We start from the raw sequence: 20,195 nt of genomic DNA, 5'->3' as shown, positions 1-20,195 counted from the left end.
ACTATTTTACATGTAATTGGGAAATAAGACATACAGGCACTGGGGCATAGAGATCCACCATGCCCTACTGGAAAAGTCGAAAGGGGTATGGTAGAAAATATGGGAGAGAGCAGATTGGAGGAGGGGATATCCTGTGGGGCTGCTAAATGGGGAGAAAATTTGTAACTCAAAATCTGGCGGAAATGAATGATCTAAATAAGAAGTTAATAAAGCATTTGAAAAATAAAAAAAATTTAAAAAGGAGAAGGAAGAACATTCTAGGTTTGGAGGGACAACCAGAGGAATTGCCTGGAGGAACTCTGGAGAGATGGAGTGTCCTGTTATTAGAAGAGCCAGGAGGCCAGCGTCACTGAGTTGAAGAGTCCATGTCATGGAGCAAGGTACAAAAAGACAGAAATGATAGGAGGAGGCTAGGTTATGAAGGGTTTTGAGTGCCAAATAGAGGATTTTTATTTGATCCAGGAAATAATGGGAAGTCACTGGAGTTTATTGATGGTTGGGGGAAAATGTGCTTTAGGAAAATCATTTTAGTGCTTGAATGGATTGGAGTGGGGAGACACTTGAGGAAGGCAGACCTAGCAGCAAACTATTGCAATAATCCAAGCATGAGGACCTGTGGTAGAGTGGTGGCACTGTTCGAAGAGAGAAGGGGGCTTATTGAAGAGATTTTGCAAAGGGGAAATAAGGTTTTGGTGATAACTTGGATATGAGAGATACTGAGGACTCTAGAATGATTCCTAGGTTAAGAATCTGAGGGACTGTAGTGGCAACCATACTGGTATACCCAGGATGGCTGCTAGCACAGGTTCTTAGATTTGATTTACTAGGAAACATAGCTGTTTAAGGGGTCAACAATCTTTTAAAATTGCATTCACTAGGTTAGGGGAAAAGTCAGCATCTGAACTTCAGAGAAATAAAGACCAACAGACAGGGCTCTGACTGCCCGAATCAACTATCTACTTTATATACATCCCTGGATGGAGAGAGCCTTTACATCTGAGCAGTTGGGGAGCTCTGAACATAAGGCCACTCAGAATCTCAACCAGAGAATCACAAGAACCTTCTCATAAGTGAACCCCCAAAGCAAAATACTAACTCAGAGTATATATACACTTCTCAGAGATGGAAGGCATCACAACCCTCAAAGTGACTCAGTGCCTAATTAGAAATTAGGAAAAGATGGGAAAGCCTTCCTATAAGCAAGCCTCCCATAAGCAAGCTTCCATTAATGTGCTCCATGTGAGGCTTATTAATGGGGTGGGGAAGATCTTACATCCCATTAACATTATAGGGACTGGTAGGATGTTGCTGCTCTCTACAACAATAGGAAGCATAGGAGGTGATGAGGGTCTAAGGGGGAAGATAATTAGTTTAGTTTTGGATATATTGAGTCTAATATATCTATTGGACATCTAGTTTAAGATAACTGAAAGGCACTTGGAGATATGTGATTAGAGATTAGTATTTGGGGCAGAATATGTAGATCTGATAATCATCAGCATAGTTATAGTAATTAAATTTATGGGAGCTGATGAGATCATCAAGTGAAGCAGCACAGAGGGAGAAAAGAAGACTCAGGGTAGCACCTGAAGTACAGTTAGAGGATATGATTTGGAAGGGGATCCAGAAAAAGAAACAGAGAAGGAGCAGTCACATAGGTAAGAGAAGATACAAGACACAGTGTTGCCTTGAAATCCTAGAGAGAAAAGAGTATCAAGGAGGAGAAAGTGATCAACAATATTAAAGGCTACAAAGAGGGCAAGAAGAATAAAGATTGAGAAAAGGTCAGATTATTAGTAATTTTAGAGAGAGTACTTTCAGTTGAATGATAAGATCAGAAGACAGATTATAAAAGATTAAAAAAGAGAGTGAGGAGAGATAAAATGAAAGTACCTAGTGTAGATGGCCTTTTTGAGGACTTTACCTACAAAAGGCCAAAGAGATAGTTAGCAGGGAAGCAAGGATCAAGTGAGGATTTTTTTTTCAGGATGGGAGAGACATGATCATATTTGTATGTGGTAGGAAATGAGCCAGTAGAGAGGAAGAAATTGAAAATAAGTTAAAGAGTGGGGCTGTTGGAGGGGACAATATGCTAGAGGAGAAGAGATGGAATGGGATCACTTGGTAAGGAGTAAGGCCATTTCATCATGTGAGACTAGAGTGAAGGAAGAGTAAGTGTCAGAAGGCATTTGAGTGATAGGTGAGGAAGAGGAGAAAAGAAGGAGCCTATAGGAAATAGCCTCATTTTTCCCATAAAAGGTAATGAGGTCTTGAACTAGCATGGTGGCCATGTCAATAGAGAGAAGATCATTGTGACAGATGTTGCAGAGGTAGAAATGACCTTCTTAGATATCTGGAATTATTAAGAATGAGAAGTTGGGGATGTTCCCAAGTTTCAAACCTGAATGATATTTAGATATAAGAGTGATATTTCTATAGAAATAGGGAAGTTCAGGAGAAGAGGTAGGTTTGTGAGATAGGAGATAATGAGTTCAGTTTTATCCATTTTGAGTTTGTGGTACCTCTTGGAATCCAGCTAGAAATGTGCAAGAAGCAGCTGGTCTGGGCTGGATATATAGATCTGAAAGTCATTAGCATAGAGATAATTTCTGAAACCATGAGGGTTAATGAGATCAGTGAGAGGGAGTATAGAGAGAAGAAATGAGAAACTAGGACAGAGTCTTGATTTAACCACAATTAATGTGTGTCATATGGATAATGAATGAGCAAAGGAGAACTAGGAGTGGTCAGATGAGTAGGAGGAGATCCAGGAGAGATCAGTGCCATGAAAACCTTTAGGGAAGATGGTCGATCATGTCAAATGCTGCAGAGAATCAAGAAAGATGATGACTGATAAAAGACCATCACATTTGTCAATTAAGAGATTATTGTTAACTTTAGAGAGAGAAGTTTCAGTTAAATGATGAAACTGGAAACAAGACAGTAAAATATTGAGAAGAATGTTAGAAGGGAAGAAGTAAAGGCAGTGAAAATAGTTTTTTCAAGGAATTTGGATGAGAAAGGAAGGGATAATTTTGGATGATAGCTGGAGGCATGATGGTTGGTTCTACTGAGGGTTTTTTTTAAAGGTTGGAGGAATGTTTATAGGCAGAATGAAAGGAACTTACAGAGTAGAAGGAATTGAGGGAGTAGAGGATAGAGGTTTAGAGAAAGAGTGGGGATGGCTGTAAAGGTGACATGTTGAGGAAGAAGGAAAGCGATGTAATCAAATGTTCATCTAAAGAGGTTGGTCTTGGTAAGGAGAATAGTCACCTCCTCATGCCAAACTAGAAGGGAGAGGATAATGAAAAAAGAGGTGATGTCATCATGTTTGGAGATAAAAAGAAGGGACAATGAATGACCTCTATATTTTTTCAGTATGGTATGAGGTAAGGTTATCAAGTACATGAATGGAGGGGAGGAAGTGATGTAGGAAGTTTAAGGAAAGCAAAGAAGATAGTAGCAAATGCTGTGGGAAGGGAGAGAGAGAATCAGTTCGAAAGGAACAAAAGGATTGTCTTGCTTCAGTGAAATTCCAGTTGAGATTAATTAACAAAATTTGTAGTGCACCTTATTAAAATGGTTGCATGACCTTCTTCGGCTCAATTTAGTAATATGTGAGTAAGAGCAAAGGAGGTTATGGTGGCAACATTTCAAGGTTGGGGTTTGGCAAGGCATGAGCATCAGCAGGATAAGGGTATAAGGGATTCAAGAGTAGATTCTAGTTAAAGGTTCAAGACTGGGAATGGAGGAAAGTGAAGCTAAAGCATAGGTTATGGCCTGGGAAAGTAATGAAGGATGGAGGGTTTAGAGGCTACTGTGATGACCAAATGTGGGTTTAAGAGGAGTAAAGCATGGGAAAAGATGGAATGATAAGAATTTAATAATTTAATAAGAATAGTAAGTTCTTGGTTGAGGGTAAATCAAAGGACACTTCATTGTTCTCTATTCACTCCCCAGTACTTCTGTACCATCAGGAATATTAATAGTAAGCATAGATAGATAGATAGATAGATAGATAGATAGATAGATAGATAGATAGATAGATAGATAGATATAAATGCATTTTACATTATGCTATAACATATGCCATGCCAAATTTATGTAAGTTTATGCTATATAAATTATATGTTATTTGATCCTAACAACAAGGCTTTGAGGCTGATGGTGCAAGTATTACTAACCTTGTTTTTACCACTGAGGACACTGAGATACTGAAAAACAAAATAAATGATATTATATTATAAATAAAATAAATATAAACATAATAGCTATCAATAATAATAAAATTAAAATAAATAAATAAACATTTAAACAACTTACATTAATTAAATAAAAATTTCCCAGGTTATACAGCTAGTAAGTGGCAGATCTAGGACCCATACCCAGGTCTTTTTATCCAAATCAAGCATTTCTGTAAGGGGAACATAGCTATCTATTACAGAGGAGTATGTCAGAGAGGAGATTTATGGAATAGTTGACTTCTATGAACTGTTCCATCTCCAGAATTCTTTGATTCTACCTTAACTTCTCTAGGAAACAAGTCTCAATTCAGTGAGAAGTCTGAGGGGTTGAAGTGTTAATATGTTTTCTCTACCTTCAGCTTTGCTTTCAATTGATTATTTCTACACTTCAACTTACTCAAATGTGAAAACGAGAATGATATCAATCTGTCTCATTTCTTTTATTCCTTTATGCAAACAAGATGCTGAGAGAGGAATACAGTATGGAGGACCTGTGAAGTGATCTTCTCCTCAAAGCAACAATTTGATTCCATAAAGATTTATGAAATGTCTCCTATGTAGTATCAAGACACTGTTGATACAGAGACAAAACTCCTAAGAGTCCTTATCTTCAAGCATCTTCCATTCTACTGGCTAGAAACCACATGTAAATGGATAAATTAATGCAAAATATGTACCTAGTAAATACACAGTAATTGGGGGAATGGAGCTAAATAACTAAAGGTGTCAAGAAAGATCTCATGTAGAAGCTATTTCTAGAAGAGAGCCTTGAATAGAGCTAGGGATGCCAAGAGGTAATGATGAGGAAGGAGAGTATTCTAGGCAAGGTGGTTAGCTTGTGAAAAGGACATGGAGATAAGAGATAGGACATCATATATAAGGAATATGGGGAAGGGAAAACAAGGACAGGTTATAAGCATTTATTATGCTCCACTTTGAGCCAGGCACTGTGCTAAGTGCTTCAAGGATATTACTTTGACTGTAATGTAGCATTGTAGGGGAAGTCAAGGGAAGTGTCTGAAAATAAAGATTGGGACCAGAGATTTAAATGCCAAACAGAGAAATTGGTATTTTATCCTATAGGCAATATGGAGTTGCTAGTCTTTTTTTTTTTATTCAGGGGAGTGAGATCCAAGTTCCTCAGCCTTTATGAGAGGTCAGTGTTCATTTGGGCCTCCAATATTAAAGTGGCATAGGAAATGGAGAGAAAGTCCAAAGTAGAATAGTAAATGAAATTCAACCATGAGGAAAGGTTATTAGAATTTTATTAGCTCAAGAGCAAGTAAGCTAAGGGCCCAAGTTTTGCCTACATAGTAGGTAAAAAAAAATCACGATAGAGTATGCTAGCATTTCTAACACACTCTTCTTCATAAGACCCATACCTATAACAGAAAAAAAAATTCCTCAATAATATCCCCAACAAGTGACTATCCAATTTGCACTTGAAGACCTCTAATGATGGGGGTGCTTACTACAAGGATATCCACTTCTGATTTTGTATGGTGGCAATTTTTGAGAAGTGCTTTTAAAAATTAAATTAATTTTTTTCTGATGAATAATCATTTATTTTGTCTCTCTCCACCCATTTCCCCCTCATTGGAAAGGAAAAAAAAATAAAATCAAAACCATTGTTACAAATACATAATACAATACAAATTCAGGCAAAACAAATTCTGTAATTGGTTGTGCCCAAAACTGTGTTTTCTTCATCTTGAGTCCATCACCTCTTTGTCAGCAAGTGGGTAGCATACTTTTTATAATTAAGGAAGATTTTGAAGCCTAAGATTGTTTCTTTGCAATTTTCATTCATTGGTAGTAATTCAAATCTCTAGGACCAAGAAGCAAATCTTTCTCATAAAAACCTAGACAATAGCTTTTATAATCTCCTTAAATATTTTTTTCTCTGAATTAAACATCCTCAATCCCTTTAACAAGGACAACTAAGTAAATTAAAACTTCCTGGAGTGGCTAAAGTGTTGGACCTGGAGTCAGGAAAACCTGAGTTCAAATCCAGCCTCAGATACTTACTAGTTGTGTGACTCTGGGCAAGTCACTTAACCTCTGTTTACCTTAATCCACCAGAGATGGAAAAGGCAAACCACTCCAGTAATTTTCCCAAGAAAACCCCATGGGCAATACTGGCATGGGTTATTGAAGAGTCAGACATGACTAAATGACTGAACAACAACCACCTAGTATCTCAAAAAATTTCTTGCCTTAAAAGATAGTTCCTTGGGATATCTTGCTATCCTGGCTTTCCTTTTTCTCCTTTGTCAATATTGGACCAAGGGAATTGCAAATGGTGGTCAGAGGTGGCCTTAACTACAGCTGAAAGAGGATGGGTGATATTTGGTATGCGATTGAGAAGATGTTTCTCTGTATTGTTTAGAAGGTCAAGGGGAGGAGGTGGGGTATATTATGAAGGCTGACATGTTTAGATGGTATTATCTAGACAATAGAAAGAGGATTATTGGGTGACAGTGTTTTCAGGGAAATTCACTGTGATGTCAAGTAGAAAAAAAGGAATGATCCACTATAGCCTTTGTCATCCAACTTTGTATGTTAATTTACATAGGGGTGGGGTGGGTGGAGTTCATCTCTAATATTTTCAACCAAATTCTGTCCTCTTTCCTATCTTAGTGCTCTGCTGTACTCTTATTTGCCACGTTTACCATTAATAGATGTATTTATGCTTTATCCTCCTCATTGCATGCTCTTAGAAGAAAGAAATTATTCAGGTGGGGAGAATCAGGGTTTTGAATGAGATATTCTTTCAGAGAATAGTTCCCATGTTATTTAAACATTATTACTTTCACATTTGTTGCTACAAAGTCTCTCATTCACTAGTCTTATCTTCTTTTTATATCAGCACTTAGCATTTATCAACTGTGGAATAAGTGCTTAAGAAATATTCAACCCCATATACAATTTACATTCCTACCCAGCACCCTCTCCCCAACACCCTGTCTGATTTTTAGATATGTTTTCTGAAAGATAAAAATGAATTGAGAAATATTCCACTCTTCCCAAGTCTGAAAACATTGTAAATTTCTTCTTCTTTACACATATTGTATGGCATAATGGGACAATTCTGGTTCAAGTTCTGTACTTGCTATTTGACCCTGGACATATTAAGTAGCCTCTCTGAACCTTAGTCTCCTGATATCTAAAATTAGAATGATGAGATTTTCATTTATCTAATTGGTCATTTGTAAGAATCTTAGGGTCTAATGTCCAGAGATATAATGAATCTTAGTCACCATCCTGTTCAGCTTCCTCATTTATAGGGAAATTAAATGACTTGCCTAACGCAATATAGGTAGTAAACATGAGAGACAGGATTTGAACCCAGATACTCTAATTTACAAAAATCATTGTAAACCTTGTAGTTTTCATAGATATATAGATAGATAAGTATGCATGTGTGTATGTGTATCCATATGTGTATATGTATATACATATGTATATGCATGTGTATAGTGTATGCACATATACATGTGCATATATTGTTTGTGTGTGCACACATGTATGTGCACATACATTATTATTTGTGGGGAAAATACACTAGCAGGTTATAGAATTGTAATTTAGTATTACATATAATTAAATCAAAGATGTGTTAAACAAATTTTTATGATGTTCAAGAGCAAGGTGGTTATTATTTGTGTTGCTGGCACAATATCAGAACACATAACCAGCCATAACCCTCTTCTTGCATTAAAGTCAAAAGCTTGTTGACAAACCATTTTCCATTTTGTTAGTATGTCTATATTGGCTTATTATATAGGAATGCAACAGATTAGATATGATCAAAATGCATATTGTCGCAAGGGGTCCGAGATCCAGATTTGGAAGGAATCTTTAGAAGTCAGCTGTAGGTGAGACAACAGAACCTCAGAGTGGTTAAGTGACTTTCCCAAGATCTCACACAAATAGCTTATGGTAGAGCTGTGATTCACAGCTAGGTCCTGATTCCATTTCAAGGCGGTTTCTATGGCACCATCCTGCCTCTTCAAACACTCAAAAAATTAGAACTAGAAGGTTATCTAGTTCAATTCCCTGATTTTACAGATGAGGAAACTGACATCTAGAAAGGTGAAGTGATTTATTCAAGTTCAGATAGACAGACTGGTTGAAATGCAAAGGTTAGATAAATACCTTGTACCTACCCTCAAGCAACTTACCTAGTAGGAAGATGGAACCAATACAATTAGTGGAGGAATAACTAATTACAGCTAACATTTATGTGTAATTTTAGGGTTTGCAACTCCCTCTCTCTGTATATACACACACACCTATACATGTGTGTATACTGTATATAATGTGCATTCTATATACAGTATTTGTGCATACATACATATACACACAGACAATGTCTTGATCGTAACAAAAGCCCTGTGAGGTGGGTACCAGTATAGCCACTTTTTTACATATGAGGAAACTGAAGCTGAGATGGGTTAAGTTATTTGACCAAGGTAACACAGTTAATAAGTGTCTGGAACAAGATTTGAACTCAGGATTTCCTGACTCTAAGTCTAAGACTTATCCATTATGCCACCTAGCTGTATATAATATTCAGTATTGCAAGATCAACAGAATAAAATGTTACAAAAAGAATATACTATGCAAGGTCTTGGGGAAGGTTTTTGTTGACTAAAAATTCAGTCAGGGTTTCCTGGAAGAGGATGCATTTGTGTTGGAATGGATAGAACAGAGGATGAGGAGATAAAGGTATAACAGGCACATGAAATGGCTTTGATCAGAGTCATAGCAGCATTAGAGCCCAGTGAGTATTCAGTAATTTGGAGGTGAGGATGTTGTAGAGACTAAGAAAGGGCCATGGAGCCATGGAGTCCAGCCTGGCTCAACCACAGAGTGTGGGAGGAGATTAATCCATTTAAGAGTAATCTTTACAAACCATGAGGCTAAATTTTTTGACAATGTGCAATTTTGATACACCTGGGTCAATCCAGCATAGAAGACCAGAAAAAAATTTCTTCTTGAATCCTTAAAAATAGTTTGGGTCATATGGAACCTTTTCTTCAGTATTACCTCATTTTTACACATTAAATGAATAATCTGATGATGGATTTTAGAATGGCACAGATTCTAAGAAACATGGTAAACTTGTTTCTACCTGGAATATGTTCTTCCCATTTCTATTCTACTATTTCTATCCAACCACAATGTCCGATTCAAATACCGCTTTCTGAATGCAACTGTCCCTCATCTACCCAGTCAGGGGTGTGACTACATACAAGCACAATATAATGCTGGAAACCAGAAGATCTATGTTCTGTTCCCCTTCTTCTGCCATTTAATAGCCATGTTACCTTGGACAAATTACTTGCCCTCTCTGGCCCCCAATTTCCTAATTTTTAAAACAAGGTGGCTAGAACAAAGCAGCTCATCCATTCCCACCCTAAAATTATATGATTTTATACAATCTCCTATTTTCACAGGACTCTAAATTTCCCTTTTGGGTAATCACATTGCATTAGTTAGAAGACTTCATGTTTTACTTTTCTTATTAGATTGTAAGCTCCTAGAGGACAAGGAAAGGTCTTATTCACTTTTGTATTCTTCATGGTATCTTCCATAGCACCATGCACACAGTAAATTTTTAATGCATGTTTATTGGGTGAATGAATGCCTGAATGAATGTCAGTATATGCTCAATACTGTTGCTGGATACTTGAGGTAAAAAGAGGAATTTTTCTCTCATCTACAGGAAGTATCAACTAAGGAACATGTGTTCACCAGGACAAAGAAGAGCTTTAGCTATATAGTCAACAAAAAACATATTTTTCACATATCCAAACCATGCCCTGGGTTCAAATTAGATTCCTTTCAAAATAGAATTATTTCTTCCCAGTCACTGGGGTTACTATTCACCTTCCAAGTAATTATATTCTAATACAGAAAATTAGCGACTGAGGCACAGAAACATGGAAATGCAGATATAAACCTATCCATGAAAACCAAACAAACAAACAAAAAAACCCAGCCTTCCCTGATTATTCAGATTTGCAACTGAAGTTGTTATGCCATTGACAGACATGCTCTAATGTCTGTTATGTCTAAGGTCTATTAAAGTTTGATTTGGGAATATGCATATTACATTGATCTTTCATTAAGAGATCTATTTTGGGGTGGCTAGGTGGCATAGTGAATAGAGCACCGGCCCTGGAGTCAGGAGGACCTGAGTTCAAATTCTACCTCAGACATTTAACACTTGGTAGCAATGTGACCTTAGGCAAGTCACTTAGCCCTAATTGCCCTGCCTTCCCCCCTCCAAAAAAGAAAAAAAGAGAGACATCTATTTTGCATATAAACTACATTTTTTTCTTTGTTTGGTCCCATAATTGGAATTTTTATAGTTTGAGCCCCTACTTGTGTTTTTTTTAGTCAGCTAGAAAAAGGAAGAGTTTTTTTTTTTTAAGATCCCTTCATTTTATCACATCTGCTTGAATTTATGTTTACCCCTCCTTCCTCCTATAAGTTCTTGATCTAGGAAAGTCATGGACTCTCACTTAAACTATGTGAAAATAAACCAGATATAATATTTCTATCATAAGAAGCATCTTTCTTTATTTCCACAAGTTCCATCATCTTTGAATGTGAAGGACAATGAGATATATAGCTATGCAGAGACAGGAGTACACGGATACATCTCTGCAACTAAAATTCTCACTAATATTTTGTCCATCTTTCATTTTGACTACTTCAATTTTCCCCTTGTTGAGCTCACTGGTTCTCATCTTTCTCCTCTTGTCCATTCAGAATGTTCTTGCCAAGACTACGTATCTTTATTACTGCTAAGACAAAAAGGGTGTGAATTTCCATATATTTGCCATTTTCAAGGAGATGTTTTCCATTAGTACAGTGAAAAATGGATTGCTTATTTTTAAATGCATAAGTATAGCTTCGTTTTGGCAGAAACTAGGTTTTATATAAACAAAATGAAGAATGCTTCCCTTCACCTCTGCTGTCATCTATATTCTTTCTTCCTTTCTCTCTCTTTTTTTTGGTCATACAGGAAATAAAAAATCAAAACACTTTTACTTAGTGTTAGCAATTAAAGAATTGAACACACAGAGGAATCTCAAAATTTTGCATAAGAATTCTCAAATTTACTATGTCACTAATTTCTGTTTTACTTGTAAGGATGGACTAAAAGGAGATATAAAATACTGATTTATAATCATGCTGTCGAGGCTGTTTTTCTGAGGTGAAGTTTGATTACTTATTCTTTTATGCTCAAAAGTCAGAGGGGAATAGCGGCTACCATCTACTCATCAACTTTTTGAAGAGTGTGAAGCAATTCTCTCTGGAAAATGAATATTAACAATTAGACAATACCCAATTAAAGGCCACAGGCCATAGCTAATCCCTCATTTTGAAAAACCACAAGCTACATTTAATAGTAAAAACAGAAGCTAACAAACCTCATAGCAGGCCAAGGGTACCAGTATAATAAACTGACTTTCAGCTTTTACCAAAGGAGAAAGAACAGAGAAGTTTTCATCTTTCCTTAAAAAAAAAATTCAGAACAAGAATTAATGTTGCCCTTGGAAACGAGTGTATTATGACTTTACAATTTATGTCATCTTGCAATGACAATGTAATCAACTGATTAAAATTCACAGTATCTCCCTTCTTTTTCCAATGAAGGCTGCTTTGAAAGTTTTTCTTCTTTCTTCTGAATTCCTCTGCATAAGAATTTCCCTGCTTCCAAATCCACATAGCAAAAATGCCTTACATGTAATGGTTTTGGAGTATGAGCAGTCCTGGAGCCAAATATATCCCTCATCTAATAAGTATAATATAGGCATGACCAGTTTCCTAGGGGATCCAATGAACCTGGCTTCTTTCATGTTGACCCCCTTTTCCTCCCTCTCATTCTGATTTGGCCATCCTTGAAGCTAGAAGAGGCTGGGGAAGTGATGGGATTAAAATGAGTCTCCATAAACTTGTATCAGTGTTCCCTTTGGAGCTGATCTACAAGTTATCTCCAATTTTTTATTATGAAATAATATGTTTTCATATCACTCTTCTTCATGGTGCTGTGGGGCCATATGGAATGATAGGGGTATAGCTCAAAATACTTACACATCTCTCGCACAGATACAAAACTGTAACCTAACCCTCCAAATCCCAGTTTACACATGTAAATAAAATGCACCAAATGCTACTGGGAGGGACAAGGCAATAATTCAGGCATTGAATAATAAAATGGAAAAAGGTCCCCGATATATTAAGGTCTAAATTATACAAAACATGGAAGTAGACACAGGCAAGAATAATCTACAAACTTCTCCCTTTATGTATAATGCAGGACACAGCTGCTTTTTATCTTCCTAAATCAGAATTCAATTAGAAGTGCTAAAGCTTCATTATTAACCAAATTTTCCCCCAATAAAGTGCTGATGCTACTTTTTATACTCCCCATTTGTAAATTCATGGCACAAAGAAATTTCCCAAGCATTTAAGTTTTTTTTTTTTTTTTGGAAAGTTCCTGGTAACACATGTCAATGCCATGCCAGCCCGATTTTTCAATGATCTTGTGGGAATGGCCCATTGGTTCCTTTTCACTGCTTGAATTCAGGAGTGCCATAGTTTTTGATAAGAAAGGGGAGCATTACCCTTACTCCAGCCCAGAGGAAGAACAGTTTGGTTCTACCAATCAGAGACTCTGAAGCTCTATCACTATAAATTGGGAGGGAGTTTCATGCCAACTAAAAAAGTGTTGCATAAAGATCGGTGTATATGAATCATCAGTCTGTGTAGATAATCAATTTAGAACTGGAAGGAACCTTAGAACGGAACAAGTTCAATCCCCTCATTTTACAGACAAGGAAACTCAGATATAGAGAGGTGAAGTGACTTGTCCAGGGTCACAAAACTAGTAAGTGTCTGAAAGAGGATTCCAAAACAGATCTTTCTGACTTCAAATCTAGCTGCCTGTAATCTACCATGTAAGAAGGGATATAATGGTATCTTGTTTTGCTCCCACAAAAGTTACTGGGAGATGGTCAATAGCTGTGGGGAAGCTCACTTACCTTATTTTACTAAGACAATGGTCATCCTGGCTCCTGGTTCCAAGTGGACTAGAAAGGGGTTAAACTGGAAAAATATGTTTAAGCCTGGGAATCATACCCTGGTCACAAGTATCCTCATTACCATGCCTATGTAATCTGAATATAATCTGCATATATAGAATGTAGAATATATAGAAGGAAGTAAGGTGAGAAGTATGAGGAATTTGACTATATATAGAGACAATGTCGAATAGATCTCTCTCTCTGTCTCTCTTTACATATATATATATATATTGTATAGTAAGGAATTTGAGGAATTTAACTAACCCTAAATCTACCAGGAATGACAGAACTTGTAGACCCTCACTTCTGCTTCTGTCTAAGTGTGGGTCTGTCCCTAGTGATCACCACACCTCCTTCCTTGCTGGAAGCATAAATAAATACCTTCTTCTGCACACTGTTTCTGAGCTCTTTCTGTGAGAAGGGGTTTGTCATTTTAAAGGGTACATCATGTGGATCTTCCAAAGGATCCTCCAAAAGGGAAGCAGTGGACAGTGGAAGCTTGTCCCAGGCTAACTTCCTGACAGTACCTGGAAGTCCTGTACTCCCCACAGCCATGTTAAGGGGCATCCCACATGGATCTTCCTAAGGGCGCCCAAGGGAGCAGTGGACCTGGAAGCTTATCCAGGCTACCTCCCTGACCCTGCCTGTGAATTCCCATGAACCCCAAAAGCATGTTTCTCACATACCACATCCATTGTTCATATGTCATTGTCATCATCATCATCATCATCATCATCATCATCATCATCAATAATTACTTTGAAAATGCTTTTAATATCTTCATATTATTTATATAGAGAATCTCATTTGAGTCTCACAACAACCCTTTAAGGTAGCTCCTACAGTTTTTAATATATCTGTCATACAGATGAAGAATTGAAGTTCAGAGATTTAAAGAGATGCCCACCATCACAGATATTGTCATAGGTAAGATTTAACCATTTAGCCAAAACACATAGAATATTTGTTTATATACTCTATTATTTTCCAGGGTCTCCATACAACCTCAGCAGAAGATGAGAAATGCCACACACATAAAAAATTTCAGCAAATTTGGTATACATTTATTTAATAACTACAGTGGGAAAGATAGCATGGTACTGGGAGGCATGCAAAAATTTCATATGTAATTTCATATATAATTTCATATATAAAATATGATTCCTGTCTAAAATTTTCAACTTAGTATACCTCTTAATCTTTCCTGTTTTCTTAATCATTAAGAAATAACTTTTACTTTTTATTTCAGTCATTTCTTGGTCTGTCTTGTCATTAAACCCTCCAATGCAAACAAGTGAAACCAACCAACAATGCAATCATTTCTCATAATATGTGCAACATTATATACCTAAAGTTTCTATTTTAAAGACTACTACATTAATTAACCATCAGTTTTCCTGATTTTAAATGTTTTAAAATTATTTATTTATTCAAATTTTTTGTTGAAACTTTGAAATCCAAATTCTCTTCTTCCTGCCCTATCCACTAAAAAGACAATTTTATCAATTAATTATACATGTGAAATCATGCAAAACATTTCTATACTAGCCATATCACAAAAATAAAGTGATAACATTATACTTCTATTTGTACTCAAAATTCATCATTTCTCTCTCTGGAAGTGGATACCACTTTTTCATCATGAGTCCTTTGGAATTGTCTCAGATCAGAGTATTGTATTGATCAGAGTAGCTAAGTCTTTCACAGTTGATCATCATTATATTGTTGCTGTTACTGTGCACAATGATCTCTCAATTCTTCTTACTTCACTTCAAAGCAGTTTATATATTTTTTCATTATTCACTATTTTTTCCCCTGAAACTACCCCTTCATTATTTCATATAGCACAATACTCCATCACAATCATATGCCACAACTTATTCAGTCATTGCCCAATTGATGAGCATCCCCTTAATTTCACATTCTTTGTCACCACAAAAAGAACTACTATAAGTATCCTGTACATATAGGTCATTTTCCTTATTCTTTGATCTCTTCAGGGGTAGAGACATAGTAGTGGTATTGTTAGATCAAAGGATATGCACAATTTTATAGCCCTTTGGGCATAATTCTAAATTGCTCTCAGGATGGTTAGAACAGTTCATTACTCCACCAACAATTTATTAATACACCCATTTTTCCTTATCCCCTCAAGCATTTATCATTTTTGATAGATAGGAGGTAGTACCACATAGTTTTTTTCATTTCTATTTCTATAATCACTGATGACTTAGAGAATTTTTTATATGACTACAAATAACTTGAAATTTTTCTGAAAACTACCTGTTTATATCCTTCAACCATTCATCTATTAGGGAATGGCTCTTATTTTCATAAATTTGACTCTGTTTTCTATTTATTTGAGAAATGAGGCCCTTATTAGAGAAACTTGCTGTAAAAAATTTTGATATTACTTCAATGTCTGTGTTAACTTTTTAGCAAAATGTAGTTTTCCTGATTCTCTCTTTTAATTAGGTCTATTTTTGGTTTTGCTTTGTCTGAGATCATGATTGCTACTCCTGAATTTTTTTTACTTCATCTGAAGCATAATAGATTCTCTTACAAAACTCTGTATGCCTTTCTATTTCAAGTGTCTTTTGTAAAAACAAATAAAACATGTTACTGATTAAAAAAACAAACACACTACATCATTGGGTTCTGTTTTCTAATCTATTCTGCTATCTGCCTCTGTTTTATGGGTGAACTAATCCCATTAACATTCACAGTTTTGATTACTAGCTATTTCTACTTACTTCACTTTGCATTAGTTAATATAAATCTTTCCATGCTTCACTGTATCCCTCATATTCATTTTATCTTATAGCATAGGAATATTCCATTACATTTATATTCAATACTTTTTATTGAGCCATTCTTCACCTACTTTGTAATAATTTGTCACAGCAAAAAACTCTAAAGAAGACAACAGTTAAAATAGTTAAATGCAAAATCTAAAAGAAAAAATGAACTAGTAACAGGCCCAAAAAGAATTCCTGAAAGAACTCAAAAATAATTTTAAAGATTAAACAATAGAAGAAGAAGAAAAATTGGAAAATAAATGAGAGTTATGCAAGAGAATCATGAACAAAAGTAAACAGCTTAGTATAGGAAACACAAAAAGTTGAAAAAGATATACAAAAATTCTTCAAAACAACTCCTTAAAAGTAAATTGGAAAAGTGGAAAAGGAGGTATAAAAGCTCACTGAAAAAAAATAATTCCTTAAAAATTAGAATTGGGTAAGTGGAAGCTAAATATTCAATAAGATATCAAGAAGCAATAAATCAAAATCAAAAGAATGAAAAAATAGAGGAAAATGTAAAATATCAAATTGGAACAACAACTGACTTGGTGTGATAGTAATGGCAATTAAAGATTCCCCTGTATTGGCTTGGTTTTCAAATTGATTGTATTAAAACCCAGAGTTTGTTAATCCCACCTGTGGGATGGGCTTGTTGATGTGAAAAGAAAGTCCTGAAGTGGGAGGAGCTGGTGATGTAGATTTGGAGAGACAAGAGAGAGGCGGAAGTTCTTTTTGGAAGCAGCACCTCGTGAAGAGGGAGAGACTAGGGAATTGCTGGTGGCCGCTTTGAATTGCCCTGGACTTTTGAGACCTGCCCCCTGAGCTGCCAAGGACTGAGGAGACATGGCTGTTTTGCTGGTACTTTGTCTGTCTGTTTTGATGTTATTTTGCCAGATTTGTCCACTGGTGAAAGACTGTCCTGTTGAAGAAGTCCTGGAACCTGGCATTTGGTTAAGAAGGCCTGAGACTGTCCTGCAGACAGAGAATGAATACTGTCCACTGGTGAGGGACAGTACTGAGAGTGAATACTGTCCACTGGTGAGGGACAGTACTGTTGTTGCAGGGGTCTGGAGACTGTCCGGCAGACAGAATGAATACTGTCCACTGGTGAAGGACAGTGCTGTTGTTGCAGGGGTCTGGGAGCCTTTCTGTTGGTTCAGAAGCCCTGAAGAAGGATTTTCTTGTTGTATGTTTACAGAAATCCTGGGAGAGGGCTTTGCTAATGTGTTCAGGGGTTCTAGGACTGTTCTACAGACAGAGGATAAATTCATGAAGGGACTGGCAATGTATCTTATGGCCTTGCTAAGCCTTGTCTCTCCAGGAACTAAGATTGCTGAGAACTTGCCTCGTGTCAAGATGAAGAAAAGACCTCCATTTGGGTATTAAGTGCTGTGTTTAAACTTGATGTAACTCTGGGGTAGATTCAATTGTGATCCAGGGGTGGGGAACTTTTGACCTTTTTGTGTTCTATGGTTGAGCAAATGAATGTATTTTACTTATGTTTGGAAACTAATCTCCATTTGAGAAGAGGGGCTTTGTGGTGGACTTAATTAAGGTATAGCCTAGGGGTGGAGAAGTATTTGGAACAGAGACTTTGTAATTGATTGAATGATTGGAAGGTCCTGGGGTGGGGTAGTACTTGGAGATTATTTAATCACACTTAGTAAATGCTGTATTTTGAATGATGTCATGTTTTGATCTTCTCTGTTCTGGGTTTGTTACTGAATAAAATAGAGAGCACCTATGCTGGTATTTTGAACCTGGGAAGTTGCCTTCTTTTGGCATTACATTACACTTGGAAACTAGATCAAGGAGATATAAATTAAGAATTATTGAACTACTTGAAAACCATTATAAAAAAAAGAGCCCAGAAATCATATTTCAAAAAATTATTAAGAAAAGCGCTCTGATACCTTAGAAGCACAGGGTAAAATAGAAATTAAATCTACCAATCACCTCTTCAAAGAGATCCCAAAATGAAAACTCCTAGGAATGTTAAAGACAAATTCCTGAGCTCCCTGATACAGGAGAAAATGTTGCAAGCAACCAGAAAGAAACAATCAAAAACTCATGGAGCCAGAAGCAAGATAGCACAGTTCTTGGCAACTTATACATTAAAGTATCAGAAGACTTAGAATATGATATTTCATAAGGTAAAAAAGCTAGGATTAGAACAAAGAATCACTTACCCAGGGAAACTGAGTATAGTCCTTAGTGGAGGAGCCGGAGGGGTGGAGGAGGGAATGGATATTTAGTGAAATAGAGATCTTGCAACCATTTCTGATGAAAAGACCAGAGCTGACCAAAAATTTTGATTTTCAAATACAGAACTCAAGAGAAACATAAAAAGTAAACATGAAAGAGAAATCATAGGAGATTTAACAAGGTTAAACTGCTTACATTCCTACATGAGAAGATGGTACTTAAAACTCTTAAGAGCTTTGTTATTATTAGAGCATTTGGAAAAAAAATGTGCAAAAAACAGAGGGCAAACCTGTGAGTTGACTGTGAGGGGATGATATCCCCAAAAAAAAACAAAATTAAAGGGTGAGGGATATACTGGGAAAAAGAGAAAAGAAGGATTAGAAGAGGGAAGGGAAGGATAGAATGGGGTAAATTATACTCCATATACTCACCTACAAGAGTTACAAAAGTTTTTACAGTGAAGAGAGATGAGTGGGATGACAAATACTTGAACCTTACTCTTATCAAAAATGGCTGAAAGAGGGAATAACATTCACTGTCAATTGGGTATAGAGATCTAGCTTCTCCTAAATGGAAATAGGAAGCAAGAAGGAGGGGAAAGATAGAGTGCTGATAAAAATGAAGGCAGATTAGGGGAGGCAGTAGTCAGAAGCAAAACACATGTGAGAAGGGACAGAGTGAAAAGGAGGAATAGAGAGAATGCTTAACAGGGGAATATAAGGTGAAGAAAAATACACAATTAGTAATCATAACTGTGAATATGAATGGGATGAACTTGCCCATAAAATGGAAGCAAATAGCAAAATAGATTAAAAACCAGAATCCTGTAGTATTTTGTTTACAAGAAACACTCTTTTAACAAGGAGACTCATACAAAGTAAAGGTAAGAGATTGAAGAAGAATCTATCATGTTTCAGATGGAATTTTAAAAAAATGTAGTAGTTGTGATCTCAAGCAAAGCAAAAGGAAAAATAAATCTAGTTAAAAGAGATAAGCAAGGAAACTGAATCTTGATAAAAGATACCATAGACAATGAAGTAATATCAATACTAAACATAGATGCACCAAATGGATTCTTAAAGGAGAAGTTAAATTAGTTACAAGAGAAATAAACAGTAAAACTGCACTAATGAGGGACCTCAACTTTTCCCTCTCAGAGCTAACTAAATCGGATAAAAAAATAAGAAATAAATTAAGTAGATGAATAGAATTTTAGAAAAGTTAGATATGATAGACCTCTGGAGGAAACTGAATGTAAATATGATAAATATTTTTTTTTTCTCAGTGGTACATAGTACCTACAAAAAAATTGGAATAGTATTAAGGCATAAAAATCCCACAACCAAATGCAACAAAGCAGAAATATTAAATGCATCTTTTACAGATCATAATGCAATAAAATTACATTCAATAAAAAGCCATGGAAAGATAGATTAAAAATTAATTGAAAACTAAATAATCCATTGCTAAAGACTAAGTGGGTGAAAGAAGAAATCATAGAAACAATCAATAATTTCATTAAAGAGAATGACAACAATGAACCAACATACTAAAATTTATGGGATGCAGCCAAAGCAGTGCTTAAAGGAAAATTTATATTTCTAAATGCTTACCTTAATAAAGTAGAAAAAAAATCAATGAATTGGGCATGCAACTTAAAAAAAACCAGAAATAGTACAAATTTTAAATCCCCAATTAATACCAAATTTAAATCCTAAAAATCAAAGCAGAGATTAATATAATTGAAAGTAATAACATTGAACCAATAAACCAAAATAGGAGCTGGTTTTATTAAAAAACAAAACACCATATCAATAAAATAGATAAATCATTGCTTAGGA

This window comes from Petaurus breviceps, unplaced genomic scaffold, assembly GCF_028583685.1.
Source record: "Petaurus breviceps papuanus isolate PSGF00001 unplaced genomic scaffold, PetGlider_PUasm1.0 90784, whole genome shotgun sequence".
Lineage (NCBI taxonomy): Eukaryota > Metazoa > Chordata > Mammalia > Diprotodontia > Petauridae > Petaurus > Petaurus breviceps.
This window is presented reverse-complemented; position numbering follows the sequence as displayed.